The 21718-nt window shown below is 28.8% G+C and overlaps 1 non-coding gene across 1 annotated transcript; it reads right to left on the bottom strand.

Moving 5' to 3' along the window:
• Window positions 1-12215: 12215 nt before the first annotated feature.
• On the bottom strand, window positions 12216-12288 carry Trnak-cuu. Its single transcript has one exon. It is a non-coding gene; the product is annotated as a tRNA-Lys (tRNA).
• Between the last annotated feature and the right edge of the window lie 9430 nt (window positions 12289-21718).

Here is a 21718-nt window from a genome sequence, read left to right as displayed (position 1 = left end):
TGAAAAACCTAACTAATCAATGACAAATAATCCATCATATTTTATTATTATAATGGGACGTGCAGTCTCTATTTACATATATTATTATTATGTACAAGTTAAATCTGTGGTACTTTGGAACCTAGTTATATAGTTATAACGAGTATAACTAGGGCAAAAAAATCTAGCATTTGCATAAATTATGTATTTGTTTTACGCAACCGTAAAAAAAAACCAGTAAGAAAAAATTTGTTTCGTATTACGACAAAGACAAGCCCGTATAATTTTATGATGCATATGTTTGCATATCAAAGTGTTTTTTTTTAAATTTTGATGCACTTTTTCTTTTAAATAACGTTTATAAAACAATTATGAGTTCTTTAGCATTTAATTATTTAAAATCTTACACGATCTGCCGCAATGGTGATGAATTGATTGAATACTCTAGTAACATAATTACTATTTATTTTGTTTATTTTTGAATATTCATATTAAAAACTGCTAGAAATAATTTTTTTTATTATATATACTTTAGTATTTTTAAGTGATTAGAAATCATTGAGAAAGGAGTATATGCAGGAGTAATAATTATTGATATTAAAAAAAGAGAAGAATTATTTTATTAATTTATTCAATCATAATATTTCCCTAAGCAAACAAAAAAAATCTACTGATTTCCTAACAATAATTAGGATATCTAATATGTAGTTACTATGTTGGGGACTAATTCATATAGCAAAAGTTTTGGGGAGATCCCTATACTAGTATTATATAGGTAGATACTATACATGTTCTATAACATATACGCATATTATATGAATCGATTATGATGGGGAATGACATAACGACGAGTATCGATGTTATCTGTTTATTTAAATTTATACGTGTTGCGCGATGCAACTTGCGCCAACAATATCAATCATACAGCGTTAGTAATTATTGTTCGATCGTAATCATAATAATAACATAACATATATCTCCGTTCGAGTGTCCGATACGATGCATTTTACGTCCCATACAATATTATAATAACTGGTTCCCCGTGTCAGTGTACATACCTATAAAACGACTGAGAAGACATATTGGCGTTTGTTATCTGCGTCTTACTAATACAATTACATGGAAAATTGTACAATCGGAAGTCTCCGTTTTTAATCAACAATACTTCAAAACACGTTGTTTTAAAATTAAAATATTACGAAAAACGTCCACATCGCTTTAGACAACATTTTTACCTTTAAATTTGATAATAGGTCAACTGACAAACAGAGTATGCAATAGATTATTTATCTGAACCTAAAATTCCTTGTGTTATGCATCAGTGACATGTCGATGTACAACGTCCTCTTGAATTGTCACAACGGTCGGTTTTCTATCGTTATCTCAGGATCAGATACGTACGCTTAAATGTACAACCAAAGATACCACAATATAGTGTGATATAATAGATATCAAGTAAAGCTCGATATACTTATTTAAATTTTATTTTTTCATAAGCTTTATTATTTATGTATATAAATTATATATTGTTTACAACTAACGAAATTAGAATTAACTACAGGATCGAATATGTAAATAACTAATACAATGAAAATTCCATCAACTACAATATACGAAGTCTCTATAAAAAATATCCCATTGTAGAGAAACATTTAATAAATTAAATTACATATATGCTTATTTAGATCTAACAGCATTATGGTTCTCAAAAATATTTCGTTCGACAGAAATAATGAAAAATCATTATATAGAGGTTCACTATATTTCCACACAGATATTTTATAGGTCAGGATTGATTATCAATCAATATATTACATGCAGTAGTATTCATAGTAAATTTGAGTACAGTGTGAATTTTATGGAGCTAATTGTATACATGGTATTAGTGTTCTTAATTTTCTTTAAAAAAAAATTTGAAAAAATTTTAAAAGCAAATAAAATATGTATTTCACAAGACTACTTATTTCGAGAATTTAGACCAGATACTATTATTAATATATTGATATTTCATATACCACATAGAACTCATTTTGACGAAAGTAATTTCTTCAGATAATACGGGTACATTATAATAGTATTACAATGATCAAGAAAAATCATTTTTACTGAACTGAAAGAGTATTCTACAACTAGTCTTAAATTGATTAAGTGGTGATGAAATTAGTGTGTTAAAAATATAATCATAATTTTCTTGATTTTCCGTCAGAAAATGGAGATTATTACACGTTCCCCATTCCCGGACTTACCAGACTGTCAAGGTTCTATTGTAATTGCCCAAATAAAATATCTACATTACTATATATATGTATAATATTAAACTTTATAGTAAAAAACATATCCTCGATCTAACGGTCAGAGACTTCTACCGTCTTAGCCACAGTTGCCAATGTATATAGCGTTAAAGTATAATATTATATAATACATATATATATAATAAAAAATAGTATCTGATTTAAAAATCACAAAGCCTAGTGACGAGATTACAAAAATGTGATACCGAGTATGGAATACACGTACGATAATGCTGTCGAGTATGATACGTATAAGTCCTATCTTTAAGTAACTTTTTCTGCCTGACAACGCCGTACCTGAGATTTGGGATGTAACACTGATTATGCGATGTAGGTAACTTGATCTGGACCGATAAACATTAAAAAATAAAAACTATACTCATACGTTACAAAATACATTAAAAACAACAAGAACGAATAGTAGATACACATATTATATAGAATATGTCAAACTCGGTGTTTAAGCATATGACATGAAGTTGCACATACCTACATGTATAATATCTTATATCTAATACAGTATACCTAATTTATTAATATATACATACAATAAATAAATTTTCTATAACTCGAATCTATCACGAATTTGAAACGTGTAGAAGTATTCAAGTCGTAGAGAAATTTACACTAAAATAGTTTCAAATAAAACACATACGAGTATCTAAAGATTTTTATAGATGATGCGTAACGATATTTGAACTTGGCGTGTAACATAACATTAGAGTAATACTCAACTCGCATCCCAGTATTCTACTAATGCCTTAAAAATAGCCCGTGGCCGATTTTCGAGTTAAAATAAAATACAATTATATCCAAAATATTCAAATATTTTATACTTAGTTTCATCGATTAAAAAGTTCTTTATAATATCTTCAGTTTTGTTTTAAATTTTCTATGATTTCAATAATACGTCATATAAGCTCCGGGTTGTTTTGAAATCAATTAAATTTACCTATACTGTCTATTAACGCCTGTTATCATCTGTACAATAATTAATTTCGAACATAAATTCTCATAGCAAATAAATGCGATGGAAGCATACCCAATCCATACTATCAGAACACAAATTTTTCGAACACACGACGATACGTCGTATTCGATACATTTAAGGTACATATTGATCGTCATATCGATATAAACATAGTTTTTATAGTTTGGTGTTTTGCCATGTTGTTTTTATGATAAATAAACATAATATTGTGTTCATAATATCTCGTCAATAACGATGCATTATTATATTATTATACATATTATATTATCCTCGCTTCTTACGAGTCTTTTGACACGGCGGCGCGACGTCACCAAGAGACGCGTGTGTGTGTGTTTTTTTTTTTTTATTCTTTTCTCTCGGTTTTGGGGCACACGGCTGATTTTTTCGGCCCAGTCAGTCGGTAATCGTGATCATTTCGACCCGACTGGACGACGATCGCCCGTTTAATGCCGGCCAAAAGGTCAACGCAGCGTTGTTGGAAAACGTGTTCCGGCGCGAGCGCCGCGATACACGGACCGACCGACCGACCGACCGTCCAACCGCGGTACGATATAAATGGTGCCGCACGCGTGTATACGACTGCGATACTGTCGGCGGCAGCGCGGACGAAAAAAAAAATCGAATAAAACCCGTATGTGAGACGGCCCGGGAGAAAGCGCAGTGCCACTCCTACACGCGCGATATATACTTACTCACGCACACAAATGCGTCTGTATTGTACAGGTATATGTTATTATGTGTATATATATATATATATATATAATATATAGGTACCGTCTTACCGTCAGCTTGTATAGTCTGCCCATCTACCGAGCGCGAGATTAAGTCTAAGCACACGCAAATCGTTGGAGGAAAGGGAACTCGCTGGCCGAGGGTGCTAGGCACGTCGATTCCTAGAACTCTAAGTACACGAGATCACGTATATAATATGCACGAGTCTTACTATGTCCATAGTATAATACGTATACATTATGCGTACATTATTTTGATGATATCGTCCTCTTGAGTGTACCTAATCCGTTTCACGCGATATTTTCAACCGAATTTTTTTAAATTTATTCCACGTAGTCCGAAATGAGATATTTTTTTCTAAAATATAACTGCAGTCGTAACCTCACGTCGATATCTCTAGTCGACACTCCGGTGTTCATTACTCTCGATAATAGTCTGACCTGAAGGAAAATAAAAACTATCTCACTGTATTCAAAAATTAAAATACGAAAATAACTCCCTGTTCGATACAACTTAAATTCTTATCTGCAAGTTCTATTATAGATAAGTATGTTCGCTCTCATATTAACTATAAATAAACTTCAGTATAAAAATATAGAGTATACATAAATTTGCTGTGTTAGATGTATGAAAAGGACTGTACATTTCAATTATTAACGAATTAAAACTCGTTTTTAAATCGTAACATTTTATGTGCTTACAAAATCTAATGATTCACACTGCAGAATCGGTTTAACTCAATGATTCAGATATACATAGTGTGTGCCATGTCGTGTACACGCTTGTAACTCGGATATACAATACACACAATGTGAGATTTATTAAAAGCAATTTTAAATTGAGCTACTGGCAAATACCCTTAACTTTTATATAATTTTGTATGGATAATTTAGTGACGTAGCTACAGCCCATTTGAAGCGTGCGTAAGACGTAGTTAATACGATAATATTATTCTGATTAATCAGTTATTGCGATGCTAAAATTTTAATAATCATGTTAAATGCCTGCTATACAGACAGTTTCCTCAGTAGTCTTCTTACTTTATATATTGTTATCGTCGCTTCACGGTCAAGGATATACCATGAAATAGATACCTAAACTCAAAATCAAGACTTTCACTCGGGTATACTGAGATATAACCCCTCTAAAATACTAAGACCAATTTAGATGTATAGCTCCCGAATTTGAGGCTCCACAAAAAAAAATATTCCGTTTCAAATCAAACACTGAAAAAAAATCTAAAAATGAATTTACAGTTGGCATACTTACTGTGTATTTACTATAAATTTCTGTTAAGTCCTACCCACATTATCGTGATCACAATCCACTCTCCACGAACACCAAAATTTTCTAGCAAACAATCTAACAAAACCGATTTATTTATTTCACCTTCAACTTTATAAAATTACATCATGACTGATTATACTTACAATTTAATACTTGGCAATTCGCCTAAAAGAATATAACGAGTAAAATGGAAATGGTGTCGCGCCTTCTCCCCGTCTAACTTAACAGTCTACATCCACACCCCAGGAATGTCGTCAAAAATCCTTTTCTCTACTAAAGGCACCGGATTAAATTGTATCAACTAACTTCACTCAGACTTCTTATACACAAAAATTGTATGCGTAGAATATTTAACCCAAATAAAAATATATATATATTTATACCATGATGTTTTACGGTTTATGAATATATTAAATTATAATATGTACAGTATACACAGCAGTATACGATCGATATTATATTAAACCATTTATATTTAAAATAATATGGTACGCATGTTGTTGATACGCTAAACATTGCACAACCGCGAGTGACCATCGTGATATATTATATGACTGTATTATACGACCGTCGATGATAGTCACCCGGCATGACAATTTGTTAATTATTATTCAAAGTATATTTTATTTATTTTACTGGCTAGTATATGAGCAAGTGGTATATATTGTACGCGGGTAATGTTTCGAAGACCTAACCCGGCTGCATTGATCGTGAAAACGCAAATATACGATTAAAATTATGAACATATAGTATAGAGCAGTGGTTCCTAACCTTTTTTATTCTTAAATCAAAGTTTAGAAGACATTTTTTTTTTTATTTTTAAATTACAAAATAACTATATATTATACAACTAATGACTTATTTCTTTTTTTGTAATTTATAAAATATAATACAAATTAACTTAATAATGAATTACTGATAGTAAAATAGCACAATTAATTTACCAACAAAATTCTCGTTATTTCATCATCACTATATTCCCTCCCATGGAAAGGAATCTTCTCCCTTGGCTGAAACTGCCGATATACTATAATAGTAAATACTTAATACTGTAACCAGATATTATAGAATACAGTGGAACGAGTAAAAACATGCGCTAAATGGACTATACATAATATATTATTATTAATTGCAGTGCTTGCCATCTGTCTATACTACACATATAGATTTTTTTTGGAATTGGAGCAGCCACTGCATAGTGTTGTACTTATTAGATATAGATATTTACGTAACCAAATAATGTGTGCATATAGTTCATTGTAAATAAATGAAAACTATCAATTCGGTACCATCTAGCTTTGCTTGAATCAGCTATACGATATAAAAACAACAAGTAAATAAATTTAATAAAATAATTATAATAACAATATCACTTTTTTCTTATTTTGAAGAATTTAAAAGTTAAATTTAAAAAAAGCAGAAAAGTCGTTTACAAGTAAAATTTATTCGAATTTAAATATTTTTTCAAAAAAGTTATCCAATTATTAAAATAGTGAAGGTCTATTTTATTAGTAGAAAACACAACCAGAATCGAACCACCTTAATATTTTACAATGTAAATAATAACTATAAATATCCAAGTTTTTATTATTATTATAAAAATTATCTTCTTAAAATAAACATTTTACAAGGTGTCAAGGTACCTTGTCGTTCTTTTTTATAATTATTTACTATAAATAGATATTAATTAAAATTTGAAAAAATATTAACTTACATTATTAAATATTTTATAAACTTTTAAATTAATTTATTGTTAGAAAATGTTTATCTAACCTAATCTCTGGCGCTCTTACAAAAGAACACATTTCTAAAAATTATATTTTAATTTACGTGCAATGGTACTCAAGATATTGACACTTTTATTAATAGATAATATATTTACGAGAGTAAATAAAATATAAATAGGTGCTTAGTAATATACTTGCGTGAGCTGTTATTGACAAATTATGAAGGAAAAAGTCACCATTTATAAAAGTCTTTAATGCATAGAGTGATTCACCGCCTTATTCTTCTAAAATTTCAAAAATCAGAATTTGAATAAAAACATTATTAAACGAAAAGTGGAACTGAGCATGTTTGGTGAATTATTGTGTATAGCAATATTACATTCTCATCGATGATTCGAAGATAAAAGGTATCTACATTCTACGCGTCGAAACTTCGCGCCACAATAAATTATATTATATATATATTATTATATCGTAGCCGCGAAAATAAGTGAAACGGTTGATACGACTGCCGATGTAGTGATGATATGTGCGTGGGCATAATATAATATTTAACGGGAACAAAAAATAAAAAAATAAAACGTATACAATTTAACGACACGACGCGCGAGTCCGTCGCCCTATACGAAAAAAAATTAATAAACAAAAAAACCGCATTCGTGTACTTTCTAAAATGTCGAAGATAAAACCGGAATAAGTGTATATATATAAACGTTCCGAGTATAATAGGTATAGTAATATAATATTATATAGGCATATGGGTACGAATTATGTCGCGGACATATTTTGCCGCCCAAAAAAAAATTTGCGCGTTCAACAAGACTCAACTAATCTAGCTTATTAGCCTAAATCATTCAAATCCCTAAAACATTATTACTGAACGGACTACGCTTAAGCATACTTATGCGAATTTTCCAAAACAAATCCAAATCGACGTATTCGATTGATTTTCTAAAAAAACGGATAATACCGTAGATATTAGTGCGACTATATTATTGATGTGTTTGATAGGTACACTATATTTTCACAAAATCGAAAATTAATATTACAATTTTTACTTAATATGTATTATACATTTGTATCGTCATAATTATAATATAATGTACGTCATAATTATTAAGGATATAATTTAATGATGATTTATATACGTTATTATGTGCCTTGTGATATAAATTTAATAGAAAATAATATAAATACAAAATGCCACGTCATACATGCTGATGATATTTCAATACTACACAGTATATATATATATATATATATATATATATATATATATACCCACCTTTAACGAAAACTATTTAAATCTATTAAAAATACTATGGATATATTTGACGACCAACCTGGCGAAAATGATTTGACACACTTAAAAGTAACAAAGGATTTCTCGTTTAATTTATTTTCAAACTAGAAGAGACTTCACTATAGATTTAATAATCATTGGTATAAGTTTCTTTGTATATTTGTTTACAATATTATTCGTATTGCATATAAATCTTAACCCTAATCATAACACTATTGACATTTTTAACTCAAAATGAGCTATTATCATTTTATTTTCATACACAAAATGATTTCGGTATAATTATTATCTCGCATAAACTACAGTCCATAGATATTACAATATTATATAGATCGTATCACTGTGAGATTTAATATGTATGAAAAACATTAAAAGTCAAACGAATATACAAAAATACCATTAATATGATTGTTTCTTAGCAGAATTTCCATAATAAAATTATGCAGATGACGTATGTATAATATTGGTATTGGAGTGCACAATATATTAAAGTTTGGCAAACGACTTAACAACTGCAGCATATCAATAACTGCGCAATTATTCTCCACTCGTTTACAATATAAATGTATAATATACACTCTAAAAATGATAATTCAATAGGTACCATTATAACAAATAATATTATATTATCACCTTTACGAATGCATCACGACGAACGCGCAGTAAAAGTAAACAAAAAAAAAAAAAAAATTAATCGACTACAGTAAGGGGTATACATAACTACATAAGGTATATCATTAAATTATTATAGGTACAGAAGCAGATAAGAATAAAGGTACCTACTTAATATTAATAATAATGTTATTATTATATTTGCCCTCCAGGCCCGTTGTCAGGTCGTCGCATAAATAAATTAAGATCGGTCACGTGTTAGTACCGACCTTGAAAAACTGCACACTGCAACGCGGTAACCTACCTATATTATATATTATTATCCTTTTTACACGCGCACAATAATCGCGCTCACTGCAATTATTACAATCCTACTCGCTAGGCTCTTGCAGCGGGCTCCCGAGGTTAAATGTGCAGCTGCATCTAATCTAAACTGCTGCACTAATAGCACAATATGGTAATAACGAAACGTATGCGTAGAAATATAAAAAAAATAAATTGCGATCTACAGTAGTCTTGTGTCTTCCGTCAAGGACTCCCCTGGACACTTGCATCACGACAAACACAACGTATTCGTCGTATCGTGTTGCCCAATATATTGCTGGATAATGCACCTATACGGTATATTGTACTGCAGCAGGCATTAAAATTACATGTATTATTATCATATTATGCATGCAGGCGATAAAGTTAACGACTGTGTTTCTCTTTCTCTCTTATTCTCTCCTTAGATCCCCCGCAGTCGTCCCTCACTCACTTGGGTTGCTGCGCACTATCCGGTCACTTAAATTTGTATGTACGACGTAAATAGTGCGCATAATATTATACGATCATCAAAATATACATTATATATACAGGGTGATTCACTAATCATACTCACCCACCATTTATCCACTTGATTCACATATTATATTATTTATAAAAACCACTTAATCATGTTTGTTTGTGTTATTCTTCATTATAGTATTCTACTTCAATCAAACTTTTATTTGTTTTTTATTTCCTCGCTCTACAATTTGATAAACAATCATAAAATATAGCACAAGCAATTAATGTGTAATCCAATGAGTAATAATGTATTTATTAAAATTTTGTATTATTAATAAATAGTTAAATGGTTTCAAATACTTGGCTTTCTTAAATTATTTAAACGCATTTAAATTAAAATAATTGGAACTATTGCATTAAGTGTAATAATTCAGAAACACACTCGTACAAATTTCGACTTACACACAACGATGTTTAAAAAAAACTAATCTTCATAACAAGTAACAATTTACGGCTGCATTAATAAAAGCGGTTCTTATTTAAACAATTATTAAAAAAGGCTCTCGTATAGCTACGGGACAAATTTGATAAATAACTTAAGTATATAAAATTTTTTAAAGAAAAACGGAATGATGAGCACTGAGCAAACCCGCCGAATCACCCGGTATAATATTATAATTTACTGAACAAGACAAAGAGCGCACCACCCCAAGGTCGGTGTTCACGCGCACGTCACAACCCCAGCGAAGGTCTCGTGGACAACCTCGACCGCCTTGACCTTTACCGCGCAGTATACACACTCACACACACACATAAATATAACTGCAATGTTGATCCGAATGTGGGACACAAACTGCAGTCTACTGCAATCGATAAAACAGGACGATGAGGGCTGCTGAAAATTTGGAGTATATAAGCTACACGCGTGTCGTTATATGGTGGCAAACAATAGGTACAAATTATAACTGTACGTTCGTGTTTGCTGATAGATGAAAATGTTTTTATTTATTAGGTATAGATACGTTTGAATGGATACAACAATAATGTGAATGTCAGAAGAGTGAAAAATTCAAAATGTTACCGAGATTTAAGAATTTCCTCGGATGACCGCAATATAATACGAGTATAAATTTAGGTACATCACAACAGTATACCAATATAAAATATACTAAAGATATTGTACATATATTGATATGTCTAGGGTACCTAACGTATATGTTGCAGAAAGAAGCAAAATCCTCAAACGCCATTCTAAATTATTTTTTCAAAATCCAATTTTATACCGCACGTTCTTATAATATATTATATAATATATGGTATGTAATCCATTCAATCGCGCAGTTTTGACGTGTACGGCCGCGGTCATGACTCGAACCCATATTGCATATATTCGCGGTACCCAAGTTAAATGAGTAAATAAAAGGATTATTACTCTTGTTCAGTAAGCTTAATGTACTATGTTATACTATTAACAGTAATAGTTCAACGACCCGTTTTGATGACATTTATTATACACTCGCGTGGCCGCGTAATCATACAGAGCGATCAATTAAAAGCGTCATGCAACTCATGTCCCTTGCGCGCTTATACGATTCTTTTGATTTTAAAATATTGCGTTTTTATACAAAAACAAATTTCACTTCTCTTTGAAATATTATAGGCTATTAAAGTGTGTGTTACTGTAGTATGCACGCGAATACTTACCTACTCATATTTAAAACATTTATGCCATAAATACGTATTAATGGTTAACTGTCATCGGCGGACTTTATTTTTTTCGCTGTAACGTTTGAAATAACAATAAAATTGCACGTTGCGCGTATAACGATTCATCATACTGCGTATGATCAATGTAATATAATATTGTTATATTATTAATCTTACATATTTTTTTTCAAATCGTACTGCAATGGAATGAAATTTCTTGAAGGAAATGAAAAAAATAAAATTAATCTTTACTTAACGATATGTTTTTTTGCAAGAAATGTTATAAAATTATGGTAATATATATTATTAAACATTAGGTATTCAATATTACTACAGTGATAAATGCCATTTATTATCAAATATAATATTTACTCATTACTACGAATACTGGCATGTAAAATAAATTCAATATTTAACTTATTTAACTAAAAACCGTGCACATGTGTTTAATTATACTTCACTCTTATCACAATATCATTTGATGTCTTGCGAAATAAATTATTCTCGTCGTTTCTTTTCATTTTTCGAGTCCATCATCTTAGTTAAAATAGTAACGTATGCGCGTATATCTGTAGTAGGTATTACCTACGTATAATGTGTACTTGCGTATATTACTTATTGTATTCAACATAATATTTTGGTCTGTTCCGATGACTTAAATTAATAAAAACATACTCTTTGTGTTTACTATTTATTTATAATAGAAGTTGAGAGATTATAAAATACATGTTAAATAGTAGCTAAAACTAAGTTGAGTAAAGTAGATTAATCTGAAAACGAATAAAACTAAATTGAAAAAAAATATGCAAAAATTAATCCGCCCAACGTGGGGCTCGAACCCACGACCCCGAGATTAAGAGTCTCGTGCTCTACCGACTGAGCTAGCCGGGCTAATGGATAAATTAGAGAAAATTGATTTATTTAATTAATATTTATAATATTATAATAAAATAATTTATAGTAAATTAATATTATTAAATAATATACTTAGTATGACTATGTACCTAGTTAGAAGATAATTGCACAGGTAAAATACAATTAATAATTATCAGAAAAATTTGAAAAAATGTTATTACTAAATTAATTTACCTAACCATAAACTGACTAAATCTACTTTTTAGAAATTAAAATCAGAATATTTTACTTTTTTTAAATACGTTTGAATTTGCATAATGTCATTTCTATAGTTAACTGGAGGAATTATACATTTATCTGAACAATGTTTAAAAGAAAGTTCACATACTTACACATTTTACAAAATATAGTTTCAACTATACGAGTTTCTGTAAATAATTATTTTTTATAACTAGAGTGCTACAACTTTAAATGTTATTAACATATGCGGATATTTGATGGAATTTTAGGAGGGGCTAAATCTTTCTTTATATTGTTGCAAGATAGGTACCTATTTAATACTTTGAAAAATGTTCAATAATTATGGGGAGATTTTGATTTTGAGGGCTAAGCTCCCAGTTCCCCTCCAAGCATCCTCTAATCGACACCTATTGTTGTTATCGCGCATGCTTATCATAGATACACTAACGACGTAGGTAATTTATTATATAAATATATAAACCTATAAAGAAATGACACAATACGTCCCATATTTCAACTTTGTGTCCCATAGCTCCGACAAAAGTTATACGGGATGTATTTTGTCCCGTTCTTTCAAGTCTGTGCCGCATCAATCCCGTTAACCCTTTACTGTTAATTTACAACTTTTTTAAATTTATTTTATAAAACATTCGTTTTTTTTTTTTTTTTGACGATAATATATTTGTATGACTATATTCAATAAAATATTTGAATCTATATTTATTCTTAGTGTTATTTTTGGATTCTTGTTTTGACTAGAGTTGCACAGGTAAAAAATATAAAACTAATAATACGACAATGTAAAACGTACATATTATAATTTACATTACTATTAATTCAGTGTTTTTCGACGTTATCACCTAAACAAGTACCTACATTTCTACCCGCCACAACCAGTTTGTTGTTAAATGTATGCGTATTATGGACTATTAAACCTATTTATATTTTATAATATTTACAATTTAATGTATTCATAAAATTATAATTATTATTTTTTATTAATATTGTGCATGAGTGTCAAATACACGACAGACATTCAGTGTAATCACTGTAGTCATAGTGGCGTAGTCGTAGTAACGCAGTGGTGCAATTTTAAATTAATTATACGACTTTATAATAATTTGTTACTAAAATGCTCAAAAGAAGGTCGGTTTTCACTTCAAATTTAAAATCAAAATTTCCTTTTTTTAAATATGCTGATAAAGTTGGAAAAATATTTTGTACAATATGTAAATCGGTATTTTCAATAGAACATGGTGGACTTTCAGATATAAAACAACATACTAAAAAAGTGAAAAAACATTTATTGACATTATTAGCTGCATCAAAACATGACAAGGTAACTTATTTTTTCTTAAAAAATGATTCGAACGGGTCCACTGATGAGAGTAAACGTACCAAGGCACAAGAGGTATATTCAAATTTCATATTATGGTACACAATCACTCATTTCGATCAATGTATTGCACACTTTTAAAACTAATTATACTTCTCGTAATAAGTTTTAAAGTATTTTATTAAAAGAGAATATAAATTATTCGATACAATAACTTCAGTACAAAAGTGTACAAATAAAGCAGAAGAAAATATTTATTAATCATCATCGTCAAAATTAATAAATTGTTTTGTATTTTTGTGTACCTACATATTGATATTTTATTTGTTTTTCAAAATTATTGTACGACATCACACATTTAATTTGTTTTTTGTATGATTATAATATTATGTAGTTACATAACTAAAATATCTCGTATTTTTATTTTATTTGTATGGTCACCCTAACTAATATCTTAAGTAAATCTCAGGGCTCAGAGTATTGAATATTTTCTCCATTTAGTTTAAGAACGTTTTTACATTATTTTCTAAAATATCAATCTAACTTTTAACTTTTTATTACAAAGCGTATTTTTAAGTAAACCAGACTAATTACAATAATGTCTAAATAGTATGAAAGAACATAAAAAAAAAAACATGTTTAACATTACTGCAAAATCAGCTATATACATACAAAAAACGATTCAATATACCTTAAGTTAGATGTTTGATAGTTTTAATATTATATTATTTCACACTATAAATGACGTTCTATTATACCAATACCAACATGCCAACGTAGGTGTGTACAGATAAAATATATTATAAGTGATCATTGATCAATGCAGTCACCGACTTCAAATAAAGGTATTGACCAATGACAATCGTATCCACACCCTATAATTGTTTTATTAATATAATACAGTATACATAAACGATCCCTTCACAACCATAGACATTTACTAACTAAGGAATTTTTCTTTCAAATGTTAGATAAAATGGCACCCTGCGTAGTTGTATTGCCGTTGTATAGTATTTAATTCTTAGAATATTATTTTATGTTCATATATCAAGTATAAAATACGGCTCTATACCTCTATACAAGTGTATCTCGGTTTTATTGTTCCCCAGTTCACGGGTAATTCGACATTGATGTGCTTTGCTTTGTGAACGACAAAAATAGGTCACCACATATGGGGAGGATTAGATACAGCAAATCTTGTTAAATTTAAAAACATGATTCAAACTACTATCTAAACTTTTCTAATATTTCTTAAACAATCTATGAAAACTTCATCAAAATCAGCGGAGAGGTTTTTAATTCTATGAAATTATGGTATACGTTTATGTATATGTATATAGTCATATGAAGAAAGAAAGATATAAAATATTCCATTTTTATGATCCAAAACAAAAATCCTGTGTAAGCACTCTATAGCTGCTATATAATATTTGATCTATGTATGTATTTAAAAATAAAACTATATAAATATTCCTAGAATCTCAAGAAATATATTGTGTGCAAAATTTGGTACTAATTGGATATTTGAGGTGGAGGTCCCATAAAGGTTATAGCAAGTACTAACAAACACACAAATACACAATCATTGTATGTGTAAAGAAAGAAGATATGATTAACTTATAAATAAAATTCAAAATTCACCCATTTTCTCATTTTATTTTTTTCAAATATATTATAATTTATAACATAAATGCATATTGGTGTGTTTGTATGCAATGCAGATAGGTCTTTGAACTTAGTAGTTCTATAACACAATTTAAACGGTAGGCAATACGTACATATATTCCAAGTTATAAATCATGCGTAAGGTATATTATAGATATTATGTATATAATATATATATATATAAAGGATTTGTCGAACTAGTCGATTTTTACGATGCTCGCTAAGTGTCCCCGTTTTAACGGTCTCATTAAAATGTACAAAGAGTTGTATTCCAATAACGTGACCTGTAGTAAGTTGACGTGTTTACATTATGTACGCGCACTGGAGAGGAGAAAAAACTCGTTATGCGCCTTTGTTATCTTTGCGTTGAAATCGATGTCATAGCCCGCGAGTATTAAATAATAATAATAAAAAAAAAACAACAAAATCAAGGACAAACGCGCACTATTGCATAATGCCCGCTGCGCTGCATAGCGCTATTGATAACGGACGGTGTACGTTATCAGTTTATGTTTAATGCGCTACACCGACGGTTGGTCGATCAACATGCACCTAGGCTAATTCACAGCCAGGACATCATACGCAAAATCGCAAAATTAATGGAACCGCCCTTCAAGGACTTCCTCATCGATCTCGTCCATGTAATAATAAATATACTAGCAGTCTACACACATATTGTTATGTTATTATGATAATAACGCTATTATTATTGAAAATCGAAGTAATATAAGTATAAGAATATAATACTACTTTTTCTTTTTTTCTTTTTTGTTGCACTGCTCCCGTTACAGGTGCATAATAATATGGTACATAATATAAGTAATTGTATGAAGTGCAATGTGTAGGTGCCTCCTCCTTTGCCGTGAATGTATTGTATTCAATATAATATATAGTATATCTTTTGAACTCAGTAATAACGATTCAAACAATACGTATGGAGTTTGATTTTCTTTATACATATGTATAGATTCAAATTTTATTGGCACCCTATATAATTCTAATAGGACTCTGCCATTATAAAATCAAATTATATTGTTGTATTTTAAATGCATATAACAAACTAATATATTTTATACTATATTTTATACATCCTTATAATATGGGTGTGTATATTATAATTCTATACATAAAATAAATATATATTATGTTTGATTGACATGTTCGCTTCACTGCTTTAATCTTGACCCAAAATAATCATAATACATGGTATTAGACATCAACATAGTGTCTGTGCGATTTCGATCTGTTATGAATTTAATATGTATTTAATGGCTTATTAAATCGAAGTAATGTGTATTTAATTATTCATATTGATTTAATACGTATTTAATGGTTCATAACCAAATAATGGATTTTATACAATTTAAAAATGTGTATATTATTATATACCTACAAAAAAAAACATATTACAAGTACCAATTTTGTCACCGGTTATTACTATTATTATACGTTTAAAAGCCAATCATTGGCGGAAACAGGCACAACGGCAAAGCATTAAGATTTAAGAACATTATTTACAGCCTCTATAGAATTGTTGAGTCTGATAATTGTACCAAATAAAACCTATACATTTTTGAATAATCCATAGTTTATTTAAGTTTTATAACGATTGGTGTAATCGTTAAACATCAATAAAATACCCTTAGAGATACAGAATCCATTAGCCAAAAAATAATGGGAGTTACCCGTTTCCGCCATAGCCCTTTTCCATCAAAAACGAAAGAAGTACGATTCCCAAAATAATATAACAAAACACAATATAAATACCTATAACACATTAAAATATATCTGTATGTCTAATTGATATTTACAAAATATAATGTTGTATAAAATAAATTTATAAAATACTTAAATACTAATATAAAAATAACGCGAGCGGTGTTTAAAAGATGATAATAACATCATTTATGAATTATAACAATAGACAGTTCTTGGAATAATGGACATGTAGAACCCTATTTAATACGCACATCCTGTTTGTCACCGTACAAACTCAAATCGTATTCATATTCATATAGGTATTAAGTACAAATAATTTATTATTGGATAGCATAAAAATGTAACTGTAGCTATTTTCCTCTAACAACAAGATTCTGAATGATTTACCATTATTTATTTTATTTGAAAAAAAAAATCAAAAAAATTGTTTGTGAAACAAACTTAATAACACTTAATCATCACTTAATAAATTCATTGTGTACTTAGATATATTGTGATCGCAATAAATGAATAATATTGCGGTCGTTGTAAAATTAATTAAATTGATTAAATTATTGTCCTAATTGCAACTGTCAGCGTTGTATTAGTTTATGTCAAAATGTAGTTGTATTAGTTGTTTATTTATAAATTTTAAAAATTTTTCTTTCAAAAATGTTTTTGTCAAAAAGGAAAATCATTACTTCTATTAAACTATTTTAAATTTGGACTGTATCAAAATGGGTGAAATGTCCTTAAGTTGCACAAATAAAAATTGCTATACCAAAATATTAGATTTATTTAATGTTATAACTTATAAATAATCAGTATAATTATAATAATATGATTTAGTTTAAAATTTTAATATTCGAAGGAAAATAATTGAAATTAAGTTATTTCAAAAAAAATTTTTGATGGAAAATAAAAATTACATATTTTTTTTTAATTGACAAAAACTACTTTGATACAGTGAAAAAACAGTATCTCATTACTTAAGAATCGTCTCATAGGACAGTTAATATTGTACCGACACTTAATAAGAAAAATTTTAATAAAATTAGTACATAGTATAATACTTAAACCATTTTTAGAATAATTATTATGTGGTCGAATAATTATTAATTCCAATGCTATATTTTGACAGACGAATTAAATCAATAAAATCAATGTATGACATCACTTGTATACCAACAATATTAACTAATATTAAATACAATAAAGTGATATTTTTATAAAAGTAAATACTACATTTATATATTTTTTCATAAAGCTTAAATTTTTTTATAAATATTTTTTTGTTTTACATAGGTAATTTGAATAAATTATGAAGTAAATTCTAAACATTATATTTTTTAATTATTTATTTTTCATGATTTTTTATCGTTATATATTTTCATGATCTTAGAGTATATTTTAAACTGCATATCTCGAAACAGAATATTTTCTGAGAATTTCAATGTATTAAATTCTTGTTTAAAACGAACATTTAATTATATATCTTATAATTGTTTAAAGTTTTAGTAAGCAGAATTATGGATCAACATTTTCCAGAGTACCTACTTGCCTTCACGCCTATTCTCAGAAAAATATTCTTTGTCGAAGTATGAAATCCAAAATGTATAATATAATAATGCTGTCATTCAAAATAAGAAAAAAAATATAACCATTAGAAAATATTTATTTAGTTTTCAAAAATTAGATTAATAGTTAATGAAATAACTGTGTAAAAAATTTATATTATATTAAAAGAATCACCTGATATGGACAAAATATCCATTACAGTAAAATTGCCAATTGATAACATAAAATCATAACAATATAACGAATAAATAAAAACAATAAATTCTTAATGTTTAAAGTGTTTAAACTATAATAACTCAAATCCTGATAATCATATAATTACTTATAAATAGTAATTTTTAATTTTTATAATAATTATGTTTGCATATAGTTAATGATAATGTTCTATGATATTATGTAATAATATGTATGTGTTAAATTTATTACAGTTTAAGTTACTATATTATTTGTTTATTTCACAATCGCTTATTGCAAGACTGTATTTCAATAATGTTATTTAATATACGTTATCGTACATACTAATGATCTAAAAACGTTTATTTTTCTACGCATCAATTCAAGAGAGATAATTACCTACCAATACATACAAAACTTGTGTGTAAAAATTTAAAAACTACCATTCAAATGGAGTTTAAACCATTGTGTAGTATTTAATATTCGTTATCGAAAAGGCTCAAATTATAAAAACCGGCTAGAGAAAAAATGTACATTACGTTTAATGTTTATAATATTTACATAGCGTCCATAAATGGTGTGATAATGTTAAATCACAGTATTATTATGTACGTGTGTTGTTTGAATACCCCCCCCCCCCCAAAAAAAAATCAGATTATTCGTTGTAAATCGGCCTATACTATTATCATAGTATACCTACGGTCAACTGTATACATATTATAATAGCGATAAGATGAATATTATTTTCATCCGTGGGAAATTTTGTAACGGACCGATTTTATTAAAAATTACACACGACCTGATGTCTCTCGGAAGTGTGATTATGATTATATAGGAAAAGCGTGAAACTAAAACGTATGCGAACGATGCACAGTCGATATGCAAATAATAATATATAATAATATTATATTATATGTTGCATAATATATCATATGATTATTATAGGCGCGAGTCTTACTATATATTCTAATATGTAGTGGCAATTTTATGTTTTTCAAATGGTTTTCTGGTGCAGGAAGACCAATTGGTGTTATAGGTATACGTGTATGAGTGGGCGGGATTGCAGAAAAAAAACAAAACACACATCGTCGTAAAACGATAATATACAGGACATCGGATTCGTATCACGATTTCTAGACGCAAAGCATCATAATAATAAGATTGGAAAAAAAACTGCTTATTACGACTGTGTACATTATGCTATTATTATTTCATATTTGTTTTTATAATACACGGCTACCGACTGTATAATACAACTATAATATTATCATCATGTGCTGTTAGTTGTTACTATACTGTGATGGTGCTATGCTACTACCTACTATTATAAAGGCGGTAGCAGACGATAGTTATAACTTATAATACATAATATTTATATACCTATACCTAACGAGTATGACTATATACTGTTGCGTATCCGAATAATTACCGCATTACGATCATTTCAAGATGATCTCGTGATTCTTAAAAATATCGTTATTATTATACAGTTGATCGATCACACCACTTTGGAACCTAGTACTTACTAACCAGTAACCTATATCTACCCCCAAAAAACAGTCTGCGATGTTTACGCAATATATTATGATTACTATAATTTATACTGCGTTGTGTGTTATGCAACTATTTTGTAAACGGACGGGCATTTTAATAATATTGTATTAAGATGTGTGCGTTTTTAGTTAGGTACTCACCGTCTATGCAATATAATACAATATTTTCATATGTATAATGATATTTTGCATGTACACTCAAATATTCATTATTACTATTATCACCGTCGTATGATATCGTGCATTGCAGAGTGATGCAAACCCCATATGGTACTCGGTGATAGTAGCTGTGGTTGAGCCACAGTAGTGACGTACATGAGATACCAGGCGCCTTTCGAAATGCATAAACATTGTTATTAATAATATCCAAATTTAAATTTCCTAAAACATTAAAAAAAATAACCAAAAGTACCCTTCAATTCAATAATGTCCTTCAAAAATTACCCACATTTTTTTTTTTTTTGATTTACATACATTTATGAAGAGAACGATTATTTACATTTACGAATTCTTAACACTTATTTATCATAGCAAATATAATGATAATACAACAACAAATAAATAATACCTATATTCAAAATAAATGCGGTCAAAATATTATAACTCCAACAAACCAACTAGTTTTTATTTCTTTGAATTCCGATATAGTCGATATAAAGCATTATATACGATAAGGGATGTAGATAGATAAATACTAAATCGCTATTATGAATAAAACTATTGACATTTAGCACATATGAAAGATATCTAAAAAGTATCAAAGCAAATATTATGAACACAATACTTCTAGATTTAATATTTTGAATTTCCTAATTTATTCTAAGAGATGGTATATTGTGTTAATATGTACTAAAAGTAATAGATGATCTGAAAATGCTAAAAATTGTAAAACAAAATTTCACATTTTAAGTATCTGTAACAAATAAAACTAATTATTTACCTAAAATGCATTGCACTGGAACACCACAAAAAAAAACATATACAATTAAAATCTGGACTTTGGTTACTGTTATTATTTTCTATTCTTATAACTGCTGTTGTCCGAATATACTACACAAAATAAATCCTTTCTAACGCGTACGCACGTACTTTGAAACGTCATCCTCACAGGTGCTCCGGTGTGCGGCGTTAACGAGTACGCCCAAAGGCATAGAAAAACAAAAACAAATAAAATCACACAATATTTAGTAGGTACACATAATTAGGCTAAATGTTATTATTG

The sequence above is a fragment of the Melanaphis sacchari genome, unplaced genomic scaffold, assembly GCF_002803265.2.
Source record: "Melanaphis sacchari strain LSU unplaced genomic scaffold, SCAv2.0 Contig122_pilon_pilon, whole genome shotgun sequence".
NCBI lineage: Eukaryota > Metazoa > Arthropoda > Insecta > Hemiptera > Aphididae > Melanaphis > Melanaphis sacchari.
The sequence above is the reverse complement of the archived record's forward strand: the minus strand, read 5'-3'. Positions and strand labels throughout refer to the sequence as shown.